General features: G+C 47.7%; 1 protein-coding gene across 2 annotated transcripts in view; it reads right to left on the minus strand.

Annotated features, from left to right (window-relative positions):
- Positions 1 to 2,912, minus strand: part of ANKRD46 (ankyrin repeat domain 46) — a 31,362-nt gene extending 28,450 nt beyond the window's left edge. The window contains exon 1 of one of the 2 annotated variants that reach the window (XM_055303364.1): positions 2,822 to 2,912. The gene's annotated coding sequence lies outside the window, so the exon portion shown is untranslated. Of the gene's footprint in view, positions 1 to 2,255; positions 2,354 to 2,821 lie in introns of those variants that run through there. The other variant, XM_055303365.1, reaches the window with a different exon arrangement.
- Positions 2,913 to 6,847: the final 3,935 nt, after the last annotated feature.

The following is a 6,847-nucleotide window of genomic DNA, read 5'->3' on the forward strand; positions in this document are numbered from 1 at the left end:
CTAAATCCAACGGCTGTTTCACAGTCCTCATCTTACATAACTTGTCCACTGAGCAAGAGGAGACACAGATGATCACTTTCTCCTTCCTGGAACACTCTCTTCACTTGGCTTCTGGCGCGCTCCACATTCCTACCTTCAAAGGCTTTCTTTGAGGTTCTTAATCTCCCCAACCACTGAATATGGAAAGCCCAGAGCTCAATCTTCATTTCTTTAGAACAGATCTCATACAATCTCGTTTTGTTTTGTCTTGTTTTTCAATCTCATGGTTTTAAATACTACCACCTGTTAATAACTCCCAAATTTCTATTTCGAGTCCCAATCTTTCCATAAACTCCAGCCTCATATAATCCCATGTGAACAGGCATCTCAAACCTGACACATCTAAAATTCTTAATTCCCACTCTATCCACCTCCCCTTATCTCTTCTGCCCTTAAATTTTCCCCATCTCGGTAAACAGCAACTCCATCCTTCCAACAGCAGGCCAAAGGCCTTAGAGTTAGGTTTCATTCTTTTACCCCTACACTGCACCTCCAATCCATCAATAGTAAATCCTGGCAACTACCACCTGGTCTAAGCCCTGATCACCTTTCGTTTAGATTCCTGAACCAACTTCCAACCAGTCTCCCCTCTCCCATCCTTGCCCACCACACCACCCCCTGCCCCCATCAATTCTGAACACAGCAGACAGAGCGAAGACTCTTTAAAAACATTAAGTCAGATCCTCCAACTCCTCTGCTCAAAACCTTCCACCCACTCCCCTCCTTATTCAGAGAAAAAGCCAAGATCTTTATAGGACCAGTTAGCTCTCAGACCCCCCATCCTGCCCTCCCTTACTCCATTCAAATGCACCCGCCTTCTTGCTGGTCCTCCAGTAAGGCTGGCAATCTCTGGTATACTCCTCCCCTAGACAGCCCCATGGTTGTTGTATTTATTTTGTTCAAGAATCTTCCTCATTTTTAAATTGTATCTGCTTGTTATTTTAAAACTGCATCTGCTTCTTCCTATCCCCCTCAGCTGCTTTATTTTTCTTCTTAGCAACAGTTACCTTCTGACTGGATATATTTTACTTTAATTTTCTCAAATTATTTTGTTTATTGTACCCACTCTCACTTCCTCCAGTGGAAAGTAAGCTCCATGAAGACAAAGACACGTGTTTTTTTTTTTTTTTTTCCAGGCTTCCATCCCCAGTGTGTAGAACAATGTCCAGCCATGGAAGGCACTCAATATACATTTGCTACAAGAATACTGAATATGCAAACTTTTATATCCTGATAAGGCTAAGAGATTTGAGAGACTACAGTATCCAATCTCTCTCCTTAAGGGAAATAGGACTTCACTTCTGACGTTCATGGAACTGTGGAAATTCTTTATCCTTCCTAGTAAGTGACTCAATATGCTCTAAGCAACATGCGAAAAATCTTGCCACCCCTCTTCAGGCTCTCCAACATCCTTCCTATATCCAGGGAGGTATTAACTTACGGTCATCAAAAAATCTTCATTTTCCTTCAGCACTACACATTGCAAAGGCAAAGTGAACTCATTAAAAACGGTATCAAAACACAAGTAATGAAGAAAAGTAATGAAGCCTGTAAACGGCCAAATGAACCCACGTCTATTTCACTTCAAAGTGCATTGATAGTGGTGAGGGCCTTCGACCAAGCTTAACTTACTATCCACTATAATCTTCAAAGAGCAAACATTTTTCTCATTAAACTCCTTAAAAACCAAAAAGGAGTTGGGATAGGGCTTTTGCAGATAGCCACGAAAATTAAGGCTGAGAGAAGTCAGTTCAGGCTACGAGTCAAATTAAACAAACAAGCAAGCAAAACCCTCTGGAACATGTTTGGACAGGGAACGAAGGCAAGAACACTGGAGTACGGCAGAGGAGGCTCAAAACCCAGCTCTCCCTCTGCTGGCTGCCTGACCCTCGGCAAGCTTGCTCGGACTCTCCGGGCTCAGTTTCCTCATCTGCAAAATGGAAATGGTGCCTCACAGGACTGCTGCGAGGATTAATCAGAGGTATTAGGTATTTCGAACACGGAGCACCACGTCTGACACTTAGCAAGCACCGGAGACGGGGGTTACCGCCATTCCCGTACCACTGATCTTACGGCTGTTTAAGCTAGGAGCTCCTCCGTGCCGCCGTCAGTCTGGAGGAGTGAGAACTACCACTACCAGCGGTCTACTTTTTGCCTACGCTCAGTAGCCAAGTTTGAAGAATAAGCGTCCCTTTCCCTCAAGGCAGAGCATGTACCGGAAAGCCTGGAGGGTGAACGCCCGCCTCCCAGCACTGCGCGAAGAGGCAGACGCCGGCCTTGACACGCGGAGCCGTGCACCCTCCGGGGCGGTGCGATCACGCGGCGCAGCGCCGACGCCGGCCGCGGGCTCCTCACGCCGGCCGCGGGCTCCTCACGCCGGCCGCGCACTGCCGCCTTCCCGCCGCGACCACCAGGAGCCTCAGACCTCCCGCGTCACCGCGAGCGCGCCCCGGCGCGCCCCGGGCCCGCAAAGCCGGGCCGCCCCTCCGGCGGACGACCGCAGCCTCTCCCCGCGACAACACGAGAGCAGAGCCCTGGCCCGCCTCGTCCCGGCCCTCACGAGCGGCACAGCCCCGGGGCTGCCCGCCGGACCCGCGACGCCCGCTCGGGCTCCCTCAGGGCCGCCGCGTAGGGGCGACGGCACCCGGGCAGCCTCGCGCCCACCCCCGGCCCCTCGGCCCCTCGGCCAGGCCCGGCCCGGGGCTCTCCGCGGGCTCCAGGCCGGCAGGGGAGGTGTCACTGGCTCGGTCCTGAGGCCGCCCACGGGCCCCGGCCCACGTACCTGCGACCCGGCGGAGCGGCGGCGGCGGCGGCGGCGGCGACTGCAGGTCGAGAGGAGCAGAGGGGCGGGCCATAGAGCAGGCGGAGCTGCCCCGGGGCTAGAGCGGCCTCACGCCGCGCCGGACGGTGCGCCCCCTGGAGGCGGGAGGCCCGCGCGGCGACTCGGCTTCCCCAGAACTGGACTCTCCGAAGGCGCCTGCTCTGAATTAGGGAAAGGACGGAGCCTGCGCGTGGGCAGAAGACAATGACAGCCTAGGAAGAAGTTTTTCCAGCCTGAGTTCAGGAGCATTTTGCACTATTCACGTCCTTTTTCTAAATATTTAACATCCCAACCCCTCAGCTAAATGAAGGCTTCAAAGCAAGGATACTTTCATTAAAAGCTGTAAGCATCCATAGTCACCGACCTCTAGGTAAGGCTAATAACTCAAATGGATATATTTATAATAGCAACTGACTGCCATAATCCTAAAATATGACGCTGTTTTTGTCAAAAATTGTTTGAATATTTGCATCCTACTTTTTAGGATTCCTGGACTAAATGCAAGATGTATACAGCCAAATCTCACTGAAAATGTGGTGGATAGTAGGGTGGTGGAAGTTCATTTATACATATACAACATTTAAGTTTCCCAGCTCTGTTCCTACAGACTTCCTCGGCAAAGTGATTATCCCTTCTCTGAATTCTAGCACCACTTGCCCAACCAGGCCACCTTCTGGGATGTCTCATGTCCATCCACTCAAGAGCTATTATTCAGTCTAACAGTGTGTTCTTGGTAAAGTCATGTAAATGTTTAGGATCATTGTCAAATTTGAGAGAATCTCTTTCAAATTTCTTTCATATAAGAATTATGATTTCAGGGGGTGCCTGGGTGGCTCAGTTAATACAGCATTTGACTCTTGACCTCAGGGTCATGAGTTAAAGCCCCACATTGGGCATGGAGCCCACTTTAAAAAAAATTATGGGGGATCCCTGGATGGCTCATGGGTTTAGTGCCTGCCTTGGGCCCAGGGCGTGGCCCTGGAGTCCTGGGATGGAGTCCCACGTCGGGCTCCCTGCATGGAGCCTGCTTCTCTCTCTGCCTATGTCTCTGCCTCTCTCTCTCTCTCTCTCCTCTCTCTCTCTCTGTGTGTCTCTCATGAATAAATAAAATCTTAAAAATAAAAAAATTATGACTTCGGGGCATTTCACATTTTCATGTGCAGTCACTAATCATAAGTATTAATTACTATTTGAATGGATGACATTTATTAACCAATTTGTCATGGATGTCTTCCTTGTGGTTTGGGTTGAGTTTATAATATCTTCATTGGTGCCCATAAATTTAGTCAAATCTACAAAGAATTTAAACCTTTTCCCAATATGTTCATAGGATGCACTTCTCTTCATTAATTGGCTTACTGAACAATCTGAGAGCGTATTTATTACTTCAAATATATTTCTTCCCCTCTATGAATTATGCTTTTGTTTGATCTGAAAAAAATGCAGGGACTGTGCAGATAGCTTTTTTCCTCAGGTGAGATTAAGGGAGTGAAATGCGCACTATTCATATCCTGTGAATCCTCCACGGCACCACATTTGGGACTACAGCACATCACTCTGGTCACTAGGAGTGTTCAGAGAAGCCTTTCCTCCACTTTGACAATAACTTAATGCTGCATGTGACCATGAACCACATGGACAATCCCATTAAATGCAAAACAGAGTATCCCCAACTGCATTTCTGCTTAGCAAGAGCCCCAAAATATCTATATTCACTCCAGTGCTACTCAGGAGAGAAGAGAGCCTTGGGAAGTCCGAGTAGAAATAGACAGCAGTCTTCATTGTAATTAAACTATATTAATTTTTCAAACTTTACAGAAACTTTTGACTGTGTGAACATATTTCCAGAGTTCCTTCCAGGGTCTTGGAAGGAACCTGTACAAGGGAGGGTGGGGCTGTATTAGTTCTCTATTGTCACTGTAACAAATTATCACAAACTTAATGACTAATTCATCATCTTACAGTTCAGGAGGTCAGACGTCCAAAATCAGTTTCACTGGGCCAAAATCAAAGTGTAGGCAGGGCTGCATTCCTTCTGGAGGCTCTAGAGAGGATCCATTTCCTTACCCTCTCCAGCTTCTAGAGGCTGCCCATATTCTGTGGCTCGTGGCCCCTTCCTCCATCCTCAAAACCAGCCATGTAGCATCATTTCTCCTTCTGACCTCTGCTTCTACTCTTGTATCTTCTCTAACTTTGACCTTCCTGCCTCATTATTAGGACTCTTGGCTTACACTGGGCACACCCTGATAATCCAAAATTTCTCCACCTCAAGGTCTTTAACTTAATCACATCTACAAAGTCTTTTTTTCCCATTGCAAGGTAACATGGTTTCTGGGGATTAGGTCATGGACATCTTTGAGGATGTTATTCAGACCCCTACAGGGTCCTGAAGCTCAAATTCTTTTCCCTTCATGTAAATCTGCCTGTTCTTCCTCAATGCCAGAATCTATTTGGTTCTGATTGTGAGACTTCCATTGGGGAAGAGTACCTGTAATTACAACTGGACCAAGTGTTATGAAGGAAGAGAGAAAAGATGCTATACACAGGCAAATAATATGGGACCTAATTTACGTGGAAAGGCAGCACAATGCCTTTGAAGAAGTGATAATGCATTTGAGACACAAAAGATGAGAAAGAGTTAATTATGCAATGAATAAGGGGAGTGTTCTAGAACAGAGGATAGTATGTATAGCCTGGGAATGGTGATGTCAGAAGGTCAACATGGGGGTGCCTGGCTGGTTAAATCAGCAGAGCATGCGACTCTTGATCTCAAGGTCATGAATTCAAGGACCACATTGGGCTTGGAGCCTACTTAAGAAGGAGGAGGGGGAGGGGGAGTAAGGGGAGGAGGTGGTCAGCATGGCCCAGTTGTGTCCCACCATTGAATCCTTAGCACTACCACAATGAATGGCACGTAGTAGGTGCTCAAGAATATAGCTTAGTGGTTGTCAGTCCTGGCCACACATTATAGTCACCACAGGGGCCTAAAAATACCAACACCCAGGTCCCGGTCAAAACCAAATAAGAATTGTTTTGAAGTATGGCCCCAGCATCCATACTTTTAAAAGCTGCTCTGGGACAGCCTGGGTGGCTCAGCAGTTTAGCGCTGCCTTCGGCCCTGGGTGTGGTCCTGGAGGCCCTGGATCAAATCCCACATCAGGCTCCCTGCATGGAATGGAGCCTGCTTCTAGCTCCGCCTGTGTCTCTGCCTCTCTCTCTCTCTGTCTCTCTGTCTTGGGCTAGGCTGATTAGACATTACTATACCATCTTAGAAAATGCAGAAAGGGCTTTCAAAGGCAGAATTGAATACTTATCAGAAGGGACTCAGAGTGACCTAGCAATCATCCCATTATAACCAACTGTCCCTGCAGAAAAGAGATGTGTTGAAATGGGAAAATGATTTTAAAATATACCATACTAGAATGCCTGGATGGCTCAGTTGGTTAAGTGACTCTTGATGTTGGCTCAGGTCATGATCTCAGGGTTGTGAGATGGAGCCTCATGTGGGGCTCCATGCTGGCCATGGAGCCTACTTAAGATTCTCTCTCTCCCTCTTCCTCTCTTTCTTCCTCTCCCTCTCTAAACAACAACAGGGCAGCCCTGGTGACTCAGCGGTTTAGTGCCGCCTTCAGCCCAGGGCCTGATCCTAGAAACCTGGGATTGAGACCCACGTTGGGCTCCCTGCATGGAGCCTGCTTCTCCCTCTGCCTGTGTCTCTGCCTCTCTCTCTCTCTCTCTCTGTCTCTCATGAATAAATAAATAAAATCTTAAAAAAAAAAACGCAAAACAAAACCAAAAAATACCGTACCTACAAAGGAAGAGGAATTTCTACTTGTTTTTGAGCTTAACTACTAGGTTAGTTTTTTGTAGTTCTAAAGATGACCATCAGAGGGAGACATGCTCCTGAAAGTGTTGCTTTCAGGAGCGTCCCATCTCTCACACCAGGCAGAGTCAGGTGTTTTTAACAGCATTGTGGATTCCCAAGCC

This window comes from Nyctereutes procyonoides, unplaced genomic scaffold (assembly GCF_905146905.1).
Source record: "Nyctereutes procyonoides isolate TBG_1078 unplaced genomic scaffold, NYPRO_anot_genome, whole genome shotgun sequence".
Lineage (NCBI taxonomy): Eukaryota > Metazoa > Chordata > Mammalia > Carnivora > Canidae > Nyctereutes > Nyctereutes procyonoides.